This window comes from Canis aureus, chromosome 15 (genome assembly GCF_053574225.1).
Source record: "Canis aureus isolate CA01 chromosome 15, VMU_Caureus_v.1.0, whole genome shotgun sequence".
NCBI lineage: Eukaryota > Metazoa > Chordata > Mammalia > Carnivora > Canidae > Canis > Canis aureus.
The window spans coordinates 6,319,596-6,336,274 of NC_135625.1; positions in this window are offsets into that span (position 1 = coordinate 6,319,596).

Below are 16,679 nucleotides of genomic sequence, written 5' to 3' on the forward strand. Positions count from 1 at the left end.
AAGAAAGAGGAGAAAACCAAGCTACACAGAATAATGATTTTTTCGCCATTGGAATCTAGTTGTTTAAAATTAATTGCAAATTCATTTACAACATAAACATACATAGTGCCATAATTAATTTAAAAAGGGAAATATCAATAGAGAACAAAAAATAGAAAAAAAATATTGCTATTGAAAGTTATAATACCTGAAAAAGATTCACTGAATAGATGTGAGAGTATAGAAAATAATGAAAGGATCAAGAGTCACTGATATTTGACAAGGAAATTCAAATGGTACCTCAGGAAATATCTGTTTAACACAAAAGAAGTCAGTAATGCAGGAAAGGTGGGTGGAGGAGAAATTTAGGAAACAAATAGCAGGGGCACCTGGTGGCTTAGCTGGTTAAGCTTCTGACTCTTGATTTTGGCTCAGGTCATGACTCAGGATTGTGAATCTGAGCCCAACACAGAGCCTTATTGGAATTCTCTCTCTCCCACTGTCCCTCCCCACCCTCCACCTAAGCTCTCTCTCTCTCTCCCGCCCCCCCATAGATAAATAAATGCTTAATAATAAAAAGAAAAGTATAATAGCAAATGGCAGATGTAAATCCTACCTCATCAATTATGGTATTAAATGCAAATGAATTAAATACTCCAGGTAGAGTCTAGCAGAATGGTTTTTAAAAAAAGTTTTTAAAGATCCAACTATATGCTGTGTGCTTGTGTGAAAGAGACATGCTGGATTCAATGAAATGAAGAGGTCAAAAGTAGAAGGATGGAAAAAGATGGAGCGAGAGACAAGAGAACCCCGTATAGTGGTAGACACGTCAACCCCTTAAGAACACATGAGCATTATAAGCGTGTATAAACCTAACAAGAGCCACGAAATACATGAAGTGGGAACTGACACACTGAAGAGAGAAATCAATAGTTCAACAAAAGTATATGTGTTTTATAGCCCAGCATGTGATCTGTGTTGATGAATGTGTCATAGGTACTTGAAAAAGGTGTGTATGTGTGTTTTGCAGTCATTTTGGGTTGTATTCCATAAATACCAATTCACTCAACGTGGTGGTAGTGTTGTTTACATCAAACCCGTGTTTGTTAATTTTGGTTCTAGCCTTTGCTGGAAAGAATGACATCAAAATCTTCTGCTCTCATTGTAGAACTGTGTTTCCCCATTTTAATCCATCCAGTTATTGTGTAAAAGTGTTATGCAGCATCCCACTCTCCATTTGATAACCTTCTTTTTTATCTGAAATGAATATTGGCACTCCAGCCTCCTTACTCTAGATATTTTCTTAGTTTATGTTTTTCCATTCATGTGTTTTCAGCCTTTCTTTGTCTTTTTATATTTAATGCTTTCCTTATAATTTGTGATCTGAGGTTACTCTGCCACTTTATTTCCTAGCTTTGACAATTCACAATTATGGACAATGTCCCCATTGCAGTAGGCTGGGTGATGGGTGCCTAAGACCTCTCTGTACCATTTTTGGAACTTATTGTGAGTCTATAATTATCTCAAAGGAAAAAAATGTTTGGAGAGAAGATTCCTTTATGAATAACATGTAGTTTTGTCTTCCTATTTAATCCATATGATTATCTCTGCTGTTTAAGGAGAATATTCAGTCCCTTAACATTTTTACGTAATTAATGATAGATTAGTAGGATGTTGGTCTATCAATTGACTATTTTTGACATGTTTGTTCTCCTTGATTTTGTTCCTCTGTTCTCTCTCTCTTATCTTCTTCCGATTACTGGGATATTTGTGTCAAAATTTGCATTATAATATATGTATTATAATTAATGGCTTCACTGGTATTATCAATACACATCCAACTTAGGGTTGATGTTAATTCATTTTCCTTAAAATTTGGAAGGCTTGTAATCATATAGGTAGACCTATTTCTTCCTATTCTCATAGTCTTTTTGCTATATTTTTTGTATGTATCACATCCACATACAGTATAAACCCACAAGGCAATGTTACAGATTTTGCTTTAAGAAGTTACATAAATTTCAAATAAATTAAAAGACAATGTATTTTTTAAGTACTTACACTGATATTTATCTTTTCTGATCTTTTTCATTTTCCTTGAAAACCACATTTCCTTCTGGTATTTCCCTTCAGCCTGAAGAATTTCCTTTTATAGTTACTGTAGGGAATCTCTCCTAGAGAAAAATGCTTTCAATTTTCTTTGCCCTGAATATACGTTTATTCTATCTTCCCCTTTTAAAGGAATCTTTCCTGCAGATAGAGTTTGGGGCTGTGGCAGTGGTGTGCTTGTTTTCCTTCAGCTGCTGCAAGGTGTGTGCACAGTCACCTGACCTCTTTCAATTCTGAGGAGAAGCCAAATTCTATTTCCCTATCTCTGGTCACAGAGACACACACACATGCCCACGCTCATAGTGACTGAAGTGGTCTCATGAGGACATTCATTAGCATCCTCGCAGCTCCCTGCGTGATTGCTGCTCGCAGCTCCCACGGGAGTTTCTGCAGTGCGCTCCACCCACACCTCAGGAAGTCCACACTCTTGGCTTCATGCTGTCCAGGGAGGTCACCAGGGGGCATCGTGCAAGGAGCCCTTGGAGCACCAGGGGCGACGTGGGCAACCAGAGCCATTTCCTACACTTCCAGGAGGCTTTGACTCTGTGCAGGTGCCCAGGGAGGGAGGTCTGCACCTCCATGGCTTGGGCTGCAGTGTGAGCATTTCCTAGGGCCCTAAGGGGACAGTGGATAATTACAGAATATCTGAGGACCTCAAATTCCCCCCGGGGACGCTACTTTGAAAACTGTGGACCCTGGGCTCTGCGCTCAGGTGAAAGGTTTGGAGGAAGCTCAGGCAATGGTATTACATTCTCGAGGTTTTCCAGGAAATTTTCTTCCCAAATGTATATGCAGCTCAGTCAAGGCTTTGGATAATACCAACACAATGACTGGCAGGGTGACCCTGGTTGTGGGCACACCAGAAGGTGCCCTCACATGGACCACTATTTGAGCAATTACTGATGCCAAGTCAGTGGATTTGGTCTTGCCCCTTGCAGTCATCCAAACACCCACATTTCTAAAGGAAATATTCACAGAAATAACACTTCTTTTTATAAGAGCATTGATGTGACTATGGTCAGACAATGTAACATCTCATTTAATATCATGAGTAGAAAAGATGCTTTTAGGGAAGGCAAGTATCTCCTTGTCCTTCCGGTTTCCATCAAACTCATGGAGTCATGTTTGGAAGGATTAATGTTAAAATAGAACACTGTTCTTGCTGAAATTTGTCAAGAGAAAATGATGAGTTATCAGATGAGTGTTAATATTGCTTCTCAAAAAAAAAAAAAAGATGTATTAACATCTCACATCATTTCTCTTTCCAGAGTAATCCACAGACACATCCAAGTAACTAACCACTTGTCCTCTTTTCTAATATGTGTTAGATATGAGTTGTTTGCTCCAAAATGTAGAACAACATTGTAGCAAAAAGTGATGGGATAAGAAAACGTCAGGAAAACTATTTGTCTTTCAAATTCAACAACATTATTATTATTTTTTTATGGTAAAAACTGATTTTATTTTTATTTTTTTTTATTGGTGTTCAATTTACTAACATACAGAATAACACCCAGTGCCCGTCACCCATTCACTCCCACCCCCCGCCCTCCTCCCCTTCTACCACCCCTAGTTCGTTTCCCAGAGTTAGCAGTCTTTACGTTCTGTCTCCCTTTCTGATATTTCCCACACATTTCTTCTCCCTTCCCTTATTTTCCCTTTCACTATTATTTATATTCCCCAAATGAATGAGAACATATAATGTTTGTCCTTCTCCGACTGACTTACTTCACTCAGCATAATACCCTCCAGTTCCATCCACGTTGAAGCAAATGGTGGGTATTTGTCATTTCTAATAGCTGAGTAATATTCCATTGTATACATAAACCACATCTTCTTTATCCATTCATCTTTCGTTGGACACCGAGGCTCCTTCCACAGTTTGGCTATCGTGGCCATTGCTGCTAGAAACATCGGGGTGCAGGTGTCCCGGCGTTTCATTGCATTTGTATCTTTGGGGTAAATCCCCAACAGTGCAATTGCTGGGTCGTAGGGCAGGTCTATTTTTAACTGTTTGAGGAACCTCCACACAGTTTTCCAGAGTGGCTGCACCAGTTCACAGTCCCACCAACAGTGTAAGAGGGTTCCCTTTTCTCCGCATCCTCTCCAACATTTGTTGTTTCCTGCCTTGTTAATTTTCCCCATTCTCACTGGTGTGAGGTGGTATCTCATTGTAGTTTTGATTTGTATTTCCCTGATGGCAAGTGATGCAGAGCATTTTCTCATATGCATGTTGGCCATGTCTATGTCTTCCTCTGTGAGATTTCTCTTCATGTCTTTTGCCCATTTCATGATTGGATTGTTTGTTTCTTTGGTGTTGAGTTTAATAAGTTCTTTATAGATCTTGGAAACTAGCCCTTTATCTGATACGTCATTTGCAAATATCTTCTCCCATTCTGTAGGTTGTCTTTGAGTTTTGTTTACTGTATCCTTTGCTGTGCAAAAGCTTCTTATCTTGATGAAGTCCCAATAGTTCATTTTTGCTTTTGTTTCTTTTGCGTTCGTGGATGTATCTTGCAAGAAGTTACTATGGCCGAGTTCAAAAAGGGTGTTGCCTGTGTTCTTCTCTAGGATTTTGATGGAATCTTGTCTCACATTTAGATCTTTCATCCATTTTGAGTTTATCTTTCAACAATATTATTTTATTTGTGTGTGTGTGTGTGTTTGACTGTGAGTGTTTCCCAAGGAGGGAGGTCTGCATGGAAGAAGGTCGGAGGCAGAAGGTCTACATCTGGACTCCTGTTGTGATTCTGAGTCTAGGGTTATGGTTTTGCTGCCAAATGGGACCCTCTGTGCCCTGTGACCCTGGGTCAGGTGTTCAAAACTGCAGCTATTTCAGAAAACCGATCTTTTCCTCACCCTTCAATTCATGAGTTACACATCCAGGAAGACTGACTCCACACAAATTATTCCAAATTTAATGATATCTATGCTGACACGCATGTTAACTATCTCATGTGCTATTTAGATGAGTCCAGAAGGGAGTGGTTGTCCTATGTCTTCTGGAACGCTTGCTTTCACAGAACTGAAGCTCCAGTGCAGCTCGTGTGTGCTGACTGTCACAGCGATGGGGAAGGCTATGGGCCATGGGCCAAGCGCTCAGGAGGACAAAGGATCAGGCTCTGGGCCAGGCCATGTGCAGACATGTTCATGACCAGGTTAATGGAGGACATTGTGGTGTTTGTCCAAACGGGGGCTCCTGTATTCGCTTTTTCTCTTCTCTTGGACATGGAGCTATTCACCAGGAAGCAGCAGCCTTGCAGGCAGGACTTTCAAGGAGAGAGAAGAGTTAACATGCCTGTGCCAATGTCATTTTTGCTAGATTTATTTAGAGGCTAAGTCATTTGAAAACACAAGACAGTTACGTTTAAAAACTACCATGTACTGGGCCAAGACAGTCTTGCCTTAGTAGTTTCTGTGAAATCAGGTGCAGAGCTGCAGGAAAGTCATCTCATCTCCTATTATGTGAAAGTGAATATGTGCATTGTGAGGAATGAGAAATTTCTAGGTGTATGATGTAGAGATGATGGAGGAGAGATGGATGACAGGGAGGCTCGTCAGCGATAGATGGACACACAGTTGATGGAGAAATAGATATGGAGTAACATTGCTCGTGAGAGCTATTCCTCAGCCCTCCTTCCCTGCTTGGAAGGTCCTGGCCAGGGGTGAAGCAGGAGGAGCAATTGCTCGCAGGGCAATATTATCAGAAACTTCCTGGCACTTACAGGGTCACAAGCTTATCTACTCTTTTCCAAACCAATATTGACCTCCTAGTAGGGTCTCCAGGCTTCCAATGAAAGCCATGGTTTCCCCAGGTGCAGGGGCTGCACAGGGGATGAGCAAGGACTGCAGAGCATTGGAAGCACAGCACAGGAAGGATTTTTCACCTTTCCTCAGCAGGCAGTGTCCAGCTGTGGCAACATTAGAGTTGCAAGTTGGGAACCACGTCCCCAGACCTTCTGTCAATACTCATCATGCCTCTGCAGCTCTAGCAAATGCACACGCTGCAGCCCAAAGCGTGGAGCTGCACACCTGCCAGCCTGAGCAGCTGCACAAAGTGGGGTCCTCCTGGAAGCCTAGGAACAACTTGGGCTGGCCAGCGTCGCCCTTTGCTTGTCTAAGCTCACCGTGCAACGCTCCTTCCTGTGACCTCCCCTATGGAATGGAAACAGATGTGTGGACTTGCACAGGTGTGGGTAGCACAGGTGGGTGAAGGTCATCCAGGATACATGCCCTGTGAAGATAGGCCTTCCCACCCTTGGACCTCTGGGATCTTCATAGGCTTCCAAGAAGTAGGGAACATTTCTATTACTGCACACATCACATGAGAGCTCAGGAAGCTGCATTTTCCTCAGAGGCCATGAGATAACAATAGGACAGTGTTCATCGGATGAGGACAGGGCCCGAGGCTCAAGGAACCAGACTGTGATCCGGGTCACATAAGGATTGCATGAGTGGGAGTTCCTTAGGGCTTGGGGGTGGGAGAAGGATCCCACATCGTGGCTTCTGTACTGCCCTCTGACTTTTAAAAGCCCAGTGTGCTCATGGAGGAGCTCCTCTACCCTCCACCTACAGGCATCTGCACAGAGAGAGGGAACACCCTTAAACAGGTGCCCTGGAGTGAGGAAAGAGCAGTCAGTTGTTTCCCCTAAAAAAAGAAATTCTCTTATAATGACTATGGATGTGCTTTGGTTTGGTTTGGTTTGGTTTGGGGTCATTTGATTTGGTTTCATTTCGTTTGGTTTCACATGGTGTTGTATGGTTTTGTTTCCATGAGCCCACATCAGAGATATGCCTGAGTATGAGGGACAGAGAAAGAGAGAGAGTCAGAGGGAAGCAACCGGTCCTGGGTCTCATGCTATTGGACCACTACGTGCCCACTTGTCAAACACTGCCCCCTTGGGAAATCATCTGGAGGGTGAAAAATCTCCATGCCCAGGCCTCAGAAAGGACGTATCATGATCCAGCATTGAACTGGGTTCGGGATATGTATAGAGGGCAACCGTCAACTCATCCCATTGCAGACCATGTGCAACCGCGACCCCATGTGGGGCACATGGAACCCACACTGGATACTCAGGGATCGATGTTGCCTGGGTAGTACTTCATGCAGAACACTGGGTGTGCAGGAGACCCTCAATGTCTACGTATCCCCTGAACCTATCAAGCTGCTGTCTCCCATCAGGTAACTAAGGCTGGAGGAACTAATATAACTATGGAGAGGTTCAGAAATGCTGAGCAATAAAAACCCCACAAAACAAGATCAAAAGAGAGCCTTGAATGCTATTCATCGGTGCTAATATTTTATTAAGAGAAATAAAACTCTACACACAATTCTAAATTAACACTAAACAATAAACGAACTGAAAGGGTTAAATATCGACAATCACAGTTCCCGCTAAGCTACTACCATTGATACAAAACAACTCATCTCAGGAGAAAAGACAATGTCCATTTGCAGGGCCCACAGGGGCTGTTCGAGCTGAAAACCCAAATGCAGACATGTGTACTCCAATGAGAGCTTAAAGTCTAAGTTTCTATTTCCATTGGAGTGACAAGTGCTCATTCGGAATTCCCTCCATTTCTAGGAGAATCTATTTGCAGAAGTGAAAATTGACATTCCAGAGGGAAGAGTAGCCTTTGCCACAGCACATGGATTTCCTTAAGGTAACTGCAAGGTGTGTCTTTGGGGTTCGGTGTCTGTGCACAGCCCCAGCAGCATGAGAGGCAGCAGGCTGTGGACCCAGGAATTCCCATGCAAAGCAGCAGAGCAAGTGCTGATTCCCCACATGAGTCCAGGAGGGGCCACGTCCTGAGGTCTGCAGTCAGCCCGTCAGGGTGCAGTGGGGTGGAGGACAATGTCTGAGGCCAGGAACTGGCTCATTCGCTCTCAGTGTCTTCTGAAGATGAGGACACCTGTAGGTCACCATGGAGGACACTCCAGGGGCCACAGACACAGGCTCTGTCTGACATGTGGGGGGCAGGAGGGCCCTGAGCAGGGCCTGGCTTCTCGGGAGGAAGGAATGAGGGAGCTGCGAGGAACCGGGAGCTCCAGCAGCTTCTGTTCAATCTGGTGAAGACCATTCTCAGGGGCTGAGTGGGGGCCCGTGCAGAGGGCGGCCGTGGGGGCTCGGTGCACAGCTGCAGTGTCTCCAGGTGAGGTGTGGCAGGTGTGGGCTGGGGGCCCTTGCTTGGACGGAGGGCAGGTGTCTTCCTGGTCTCTGGGGGCCCAGCTGTGCATCCACGGGCACGTCTGCTTCCTGGAGGACACAGACTCCCTGAAATCCCCAGAGGTGCTTCTGCAATGATCCCGGAGGTGTGCTGGCTGGGGCTCCATCACGGTTTCTTTCAGTGGTTCTGGGACCTGTCTAGGGGCATCTGGGTACATTTCTTGCCTGGAGTCTGGAGGGGCATTTGGGAATTGTCTGCCAATGCGTTGCTGGCAGCGGGACGGGTGTTCTCCTCAGTATACTTGGGTGGTGCCTGGGTGTGTCCCAGCCCATGGCCCTGGGAGCTACCCTGGGAACCCTCGAGGGAGACTCTGCAGGGCCTCTTGGCTCTCTGCTGCACAACCAGGCTATCAGCCCTGTCACAGGGTTGGTGAGCCGGCTGAGGGGTGTCAGCGATCGGCACTTCCTGGGCACCAGGAGGTCCACCAGTTGGGCTGAGGCTAACTTGAGGGCTTCTGAGATGAGATGTGGAATGGGACCGGAGTCTCATGTCAGGGGTCTCAGTACGTGGCTGCATCAGCAGGGCAGGCTCAGGGATAGAAGGCCCCTGGTGGTGTAGACGGGCATCGGCATGTGTGGACGCTGTGGGAAAAGAAAAGACACAGGACACCATGAGTTTGGCCTCGGCACCAAAGCAAAATGAACATTTGTGCAAGAAAGAGATCAACAAATTCCCAAGACCTCCGCAACCTCCCTAGACCAGGGAAAGACAGAAATGGCAACTGTTCACCTAGGAGTGGGGAATCCGGCTCCAGGGTGGTTCCAGAACAAATGCATGACAGGATGTTGATGCACATTTGACATCAGACGGTCTGGCGACACATCTATGCTTACTCCGTTGGACCGGCTCTTCCATCCAATCTGCTCTGGAGGCGATGGGAGTCCTGCTTCTGGAGAGTCATAGTGGGAGCTCCTGAGTGAAGATGGGCTGGGGGTAACCTGTCATGAAGGACAGAGGCCTGTTCTTCTCTGAGAATGGTATGTGCTCCAGGAGTGCCCGCCAATGACCTTCACATGTCAAACAGCCACTGTTCACACACATACAAAGCATCCTAGGCACCAAGGAAAAAAAGGGTGCAAAGACCACACTACTCAACTGCCACTGGTCAGCGAGAAAGTGGAGCCCCACCTCCCCCAGGAGGCCCTTGGAGCCCAGCGAGTCCCCAAGGGCACAGCCCGGGAAGCAGTGCACACTCACCCTCACATAGTCACAAGATTCTGTGTCTTCCTTCCAGGTGTGCTTCTGCCTATCCCGGGGTCTCCTGGGGAACCTGTGGAGCAGGGCCTTCCTCTGCTCGGCTTCTTGCCTGCACGAGAAATCAAAGCATGGAAAGGAGAAGGAACTCCCTTCCCTGGCTTCCAGCCGGACACTGGCTCGGGGCTTGGGCCAACCTGGTCCTTTCCTTCCGCAGCCACTCTACACACACCTCTGCCCCTCATCCTAACTACAGGGAGCTGAACAGGTCCTCCAGGCAGTTTCTTGCATGCAGAGTCAGAAAGGGTCTGCCTTGGCATGTGCCAAGCCCCATACATTCACTGGTGCAGGGACACGTGTCCAGCCACAAACCTCAAACCAAATTAGCAGGGACAGCTCCATCACCCAAATGTGGACCCTCTTAGCCTGGGAGCTCCTCTGCCTGCCTCGCCCAGCCTGGCTCTGCCCACAGTCGCCCTGCACACTGTGCATGCACACGGACTCGGGGTCTGTCATATCAGCCCTGGCGTTCGGGTCACAAGCCCCATTCCTCACCTTCGTCTCTCTGCCTTCTCTCTCTCAGCCTGGTCCAACAGCCCAGCCTGGTGCCGCCGCTGGTCCCACTGACTCCCCGGCTCCACATTCTCCTTCAGCCTCTTGGAAAGGAACCACAGGGAGGAGTATCACACCCCACTGTTTTCTGTGGCATCTGATTCTTGATGGCTTGTGTCCAAAGACCCCACAGTCCCTGCACTTTACCTTTGGAGGAAAGGGGAGTGGTCAGTGCATCCACTCAAATGCCAGTGAACCTGCCAAGCACATGAATGGGAGGCCATCCCCAGGAGTGGCACATGGGATGAGGACAGGGACATCCTATCTGGCTAGTGAGGTGCCAGCATAGTGAATACCTCAGGATGCATCCTCCCACAGCCAATGGGCTGGCGGGGCAGGGAGGAGGGATTGCAGATGTCAGGTTGAAGACAGGTAGAAACATCATTAAGATTTGGGACAAACACAAGCATGGATCTGATCTTGTGATGCTCTGGGGCTGATGCTCAGAACCTCTGAGTGTCCCAATGTGTAGACTGCTTGGATTCCAGCACATGTCAGGATGGACAACAGGGTCTGGTCAATGATCTTCTGTGAGCCTAGCCTGTCTCAAGACTCCTGGCAGAGCTCCTGCTTCAAAACCCATGCCAGCCTCCCCACTCACCCTGGGGTCCTCCTCCTCTGGTCTGGGAACTCTCAGGGCCAGTTCTGCTGTCTGTGGCCTCTTCCCTTTCTGGGGTCTCAAGGGTCAGTCAAGCCCAAGCTGGGAGTGACAGGCCACCATCTGTCCCACGTCCTGGAGGGACAAGTCAGTCTGCTTCGGGGATGGGTTTCTGGTAGCCTGAGGGAAAAGAAACAAAAGAGTCCTATTCACCATGATATAGGGCTCCTCCCTGTACGGTCTTCCCAAGGAGGCCTTAGCGAGCCTAAGCCTGTCCACAGGACAGTGGTGCCAAACACTCGTTTCCCCCAGTCACTTCCCTTTCCTCCTTCCTGTCTATGCCCTCCTGGCCAAGCCACATCCCTGCTCTGATGGATGCCACCAAGAAGGAGGGTTGTTCAGTCTGCCTTGAAGGACCCTTGCCAACACTATCATTAAGTTTCTCCAAAATCCCTTTGGAAGTAAAATCAGGGACAGCACCTCTTCTAATTGAGGTCCAGAGGGATCCACCATGGAGGACTCAAAGTGAACAGGCTTCGAGAAAGTGGACTTCCCTCTCTAATATCTGAATGCCCCTCCGGGGCAAACCATGATTAAGTCCAAAGTCACTTGGGAAACACATTCTCCTCTACTCCATGGGGAGCTGCCCACCTGAATCTATGAACACTTCCATTTCATGTGTTCTTGGCAATGTCCCCAATACAGCCCCACCATATTTGAGAAATATATATATTTTTTAGCTTGTGGGAACTAGGAAATTCTTGTTTTGAAAAATGTAAGTTATTTACGAGAGAGAGTGTGTGCATGTGTAATCAGAGTGATCATCTGAGCTGTAAGAAGGATAGAGGGAGAAGCAGAAACTCACTTATCAGGATAACCAGTGAGGGCCTGGATCCATCTCCAGACCCTGAGATCATGACCTGATCCAAGTCAGTCCCTGAAAAAAGGGAGCTGCCCATGTGCCCTGATCCTGTGTCTTCTCTAGTCCAGCAGGGCCCACTGAGACATTTAGGGGCCTTCTGTCCCTGCTCGTCCACCACCCCACACTAATGTGACACCTGAGGCCCCATTCCATTGGTATTAGAACCTCCGGGTGTCCTGGGCATTCACAGCCATGCCTTGGCTCAGTCTCTTTTCTCAGAACATGTTAGACCAGAAAGAATCCTTAACCCGTGGAGGAAGGGCCAATCCCTCCATCATTTCCTCACTGTCCCATTGCTCGGTCAGAGAAGGTAGGACCAGTGGCTCAAAAACTCACCTGGAGTGCAATTGTGGTCCTCACACCCATCAGGAGAGGCTGAGAAAGGTCCTGGACAGACTCCACTGCAGTAGAATGGGTGTCCCGTGGGAGAGAGGGATGGTCAGGAATGGCCAATTCCCTTGCTCCCGGACTTTTATACTGCCCCAAGGTCATGTGACATTTCAGCCACTTGAAAAACATCCACCTAATCCTCTTAGCTTCTGCAGGGATTGAGCCAATCAGCAGCTGCAAGGAGGCTAATGATGCCCTCATGAGAACGATTTTTATGACTGTGTGTTTGTGCCTGTGTGTGTGTGTCTCTGTGAATGGAGGTGTGAGTCCATGCGGATTTGGTGGAGATTGAAATTTCTGCAAGTGAAAAAATATTGGTACATTTCAGCATGGAAATTAACCTCAGGACTCATGTTTCCTGACTATTGGTATTTTACCAACACTTCTGCTGAATTTAGACCTAATGTTAATAAAAACGGGGTCAAAGTTTGAGGATAATCATGATGTAATATTCATTTTGTCAATTAAAACTTTCAGTTAAAAATGGAGATATCATACAGAGCATCCTACACATGTTTTTTAATTGGACTCCATGGGTACAGAATAAATATCCGAAAACATGGTGGCTTCAGAGATGACACTTTTATTCTCTTAGTGTCCAGGGACGACAAGTGAACATCAAGAATTCAGCAGGGCCCCAGGGCTTGTGAAGCCCAGTCACTGACCAAGGCCTGGCAAAATGTTCCTGTTTCTCTTGGCCTCTGGTCAGTAAAGAAGACACATAGACTTAGGTTTCCACCTTTCCTAAGACATACGATTTCCTAAACTTCATTATTCTTCACTATTCTATCCTGCACAAAGATGCCTCCTTTTCCAATGCAAAGGATCATGGTCACAAGTAGGAATGAATTGTCGTGTCGACTCAAAAATGTTTCAGCAGACACTACCGATTCTGTGGGCGGAAGAAGCCATAACGACACTTTCAAACCACAGGCTAACCCAGGGCCCTCCTACCTGCATCTACACCTGCCAAGCCCACAATGTGAAAAAAGGTACAAGCCTACAACATATTCCAACTGAATCAAGAGAATATAAAGGATATTGTGGTGGAATTCCCTGAGGAACAGTTAAAATGAGGCAGATAAACACTGGATTGAGGATAGAGACTCTTGTAGGAAAGAGAGTTTCAAAGGAATGTTTCCCAAAAGCATAAAACCAGCCAGAGAATTTCTCTTGTGGAGGACCCGGACCACACCTAGGCAGAAACTGGTATTCATCAAAACCTTCACAATCTTTGTAGATTGGGATCATAGTCCAGAGAGATGGAAGTGTAGAAGCCAAGCAATGGATGCCATATTCCCAAATGATTGGTTACAGCTACAAACATTCTGGCTGGTGAGGAGAACCTGTTCCTATGTGATACCTGCGCACCTTTCGGAGAGTGATCTTCCTTGTCCTAGAGCACTGACGTCTAACACTCCTTGGCTCGCTTGAGGTTACTGAGGAAGAAAAAGGACATTCATAGAGATATCCATTGAACATAGAAACTGATCAAATTCTGTTCAGAAAGGAGCAGGGGCAGTTAGGGAGGTTGAGAAAGACCTGAAGGTGCTGTCTGATGAGAGAGCCACCATTAGGACCTGGAATGGACTGAAAGGTCTCTATGAGAAAGGGACCACACCCAAATCCCTTAATCCAATCAAGCAATTATAGCCGATTGGAAGATCTTGCTCTTTATGATATTTCAGTTTTTAACTGAAAGTTAGTTGACAAAATGGATATAACATCTTGAATAACCTCAAACCCTGACCCCATTTTTAATACCATTAGGTCTAAATTCAGCAGAAGTGTTGGTAAAATACCAATGGTTCAGGAAACATGAGTCCTGAGGCTAATTCCCACGCTAAAATATACCAATATAATTTCACTTGCAGAAATTTCAATCTCCACCAAATCCGCATGGACTCACACCTCCATTCACAGAGACACACACACATAGGCACACACACGGAGTCATAGAAATCGCTCTCATGAGGGAATCATTAGTCTGTTGAAGCTGCTGAGTGGCTCAATCCCTGCAGAAGCTAAGAGGATTGAGTGGATGTCTTTGAAGTGGCTGAAATGTCACGTGACCTTGGGGCAGTATAAAAGTCCGGAAGCAAGGGAAGTGGCCATTCCTGACCATCCCTCTCTCCCACGGGACACCCATTCTACTGCAGTGGAGTTTGTCCAGGACCTTTCTTAGCCTCTCCTGATGAGTCTGAGGACCACAATTGCACTTTAGGTGAGTTTTCGGGCCACTGGTCCTACCTTCCCTGACCGAGCAATGGGACAGTGAGGAAATGATGGAGGGATTGGCCCTTCCTCCACGGGTTAAGGACTCTTTCTGGTCTAACATGTTCTGAGAAAAGAGACTGAGCCAAGGCATGGCTGTGAATGCCCAGGACACCTGGAGGTTCTAATACCAATGGAATGGGGCCTCAGGTGTCACATTGGTGTGGGGTGGTGGACGAGCAGGGACAGAAGGCCCCTAAATATTTCAGTGGGCCGAGCAGACCTAGAGAAGACACAGGATCAGGGCGCCTGGGCAGCTCCATTGTTTCAGGGACTGACTTGGGTCGGGTCTTGATCTCAGGCTCTGGAGATGGATCCAGGCCCTCACTGGGTTTCTGATAACTGGAGTGTCTCCATCTCCCTCTGTCCTTCCTGCAGCTCAGGTGATCACATTCCTTCATACACACACACACACTCTCTCCCATAAATAATTGGCCTTTTTTTTCAATAGAAGAATCACCTGGTTCCCAAGGTGAAAAGAAATTCACCTCCCAAACCTTCGATGGCAGTTAATTGGGGGCACTGCCACGAACACATGGAATGGAAGTGTTCAGATGGGCAGCTTCCCATCGAGAAGAGGAGAATGTGTTTTCCCAATGAATTTGGACTTAACTATGGCCTCCTTTGCTGTCACAATGGGCATTCAGATATGAGAGAGGGAAGCCCACTTTCCTGACGCTTTTGCCCCTGCGTGCTCCATGGTGCATTCCACTGGACCTAAATCGGGAGAGGTCCTGTCCCTGCTTTTGGTCCCACAGGGGATTTGGAGAGACTTAATGATAGTGTCAACAAGAGTCCTTCCTTAAGGGCGGCCTTCCTCAGAGCGGGGATGTGGCTTGGCCAGGAGAGCATAGGCAGGAAGGAGGAAAGAGAAGTGACAGGGGGAAATGTGTTTGGCACCACTGTCCTGAAGCTCACTAAGGCCTCTTGGTAAGATGGTACAGGGAGGACGCCTAGGTCAGGTGAATAGGACTGTCTTTTTTCTTTTCCCTCAGGCTACCCGAAACCCATCCCCGAAGCAGACTGACTTGTCCCTCCAGAACTTGGGACTGATGGCGGCCAGTCATGACCAGCTTGGGCCCAACACTCCCTTGAGACCCCAGAAAGGCAAGAAGCCAAAGACAGCAGGACTGGCCCTCAGAGTACCCAGACCAGAGGAGGAGGATCGCAGGGTGAGTGGGGAGGCTGGCATGGGTTTTGAAGCAGGAGCTCTGCCAGGAGTCTTGAGACAGGCTTGGCTCCCATAAGATTGTGGCCCGGACTCAGTTGTCCATCGTGACATGGGCAGGAAATCCCCCAGGCTACACACTGGGACACTCAGAGGCTCTGAGCATCAGCCCCAGGGTAACATAAGATCAGATCGAGCCTTGTGTTTGTCCCGAATCTTAATGATGTTTCCACCTGTCTTCAACCTTACACCACCAATCCCTCTTCACCTTCTCTCCCTTCCATGAGATGGGGAGCAAGCATCCAGAGGTCTTCACTGTACTGACACCTCACTAGCCAGATAGGATGTCCCCTGTCCTCATCCCATGTGCTACTCCATGAGGATGGCCTCCAATTCGTGTGCTTGGCAGGTTCACTGGCATTTGAGAAGATGCACTGACCCCTGCCCCTTCCTCCCCCAGGTAAAGTGCAGGGACTGTGGGGCCTTTGGACACAAGGCATCAAGCACCAGATGCCCCATAAAACACTGGGGCATGACCCTCGTTCCCGTGGCCTTGGGCTCCAGGAGGCTGAAGGAGAATGTGGAGCCATGGAGTCAGTGGGACCAGTGGCACCAGGCTGGGCTGTTGGACCAGGCTGAGAGGGAGAAGGCAGAGAGATGAAGGTGAAGAACGGGGCTTGTGACCCAATCGCCATGGCTGATATGACGGACCCCGAGTTCGTGTGCATCCACAGTGTGCAGGGCGGCTGCGGGCAGAGCCAGGCTGGGTGAGGCAGGCAGAGGAGCTCCCAGGCTAACAGGGTCCACATTTGGGTGATGGAGCTGTCCCTGCTGATTTGGTGTGGGGTTTGTGGCTGGACAAGTGTCCCTGCACCAGTGAATGTAATGGAGCTTGGCACATGCCAAGGCAGACCCTTTCAGACTCTGCGTGTAAGAAACTGTCTGGACGACCTGGTGGGCCACTGTAATCAAGGTGGGGCAGAGGTGGGCGTAGAGTGGCTGAGGAGGGAAAGGACCAGGTTGGCCCAAGCCCAGAGCAGGTGTCCGCCTGGAAGCCAGGGAATGGAGTTCCTTCTCCTTTCCCTGCTGATATTTCTCGTGCAGGCAAGAAGCCGAGCAGAGGAAGGGCCTGCTCCACAGGTTCCCCAGGCGACCCCAGGAGGGGCAGAAGCGCACCTGGAAGGAAGACACGGAATCTTGTG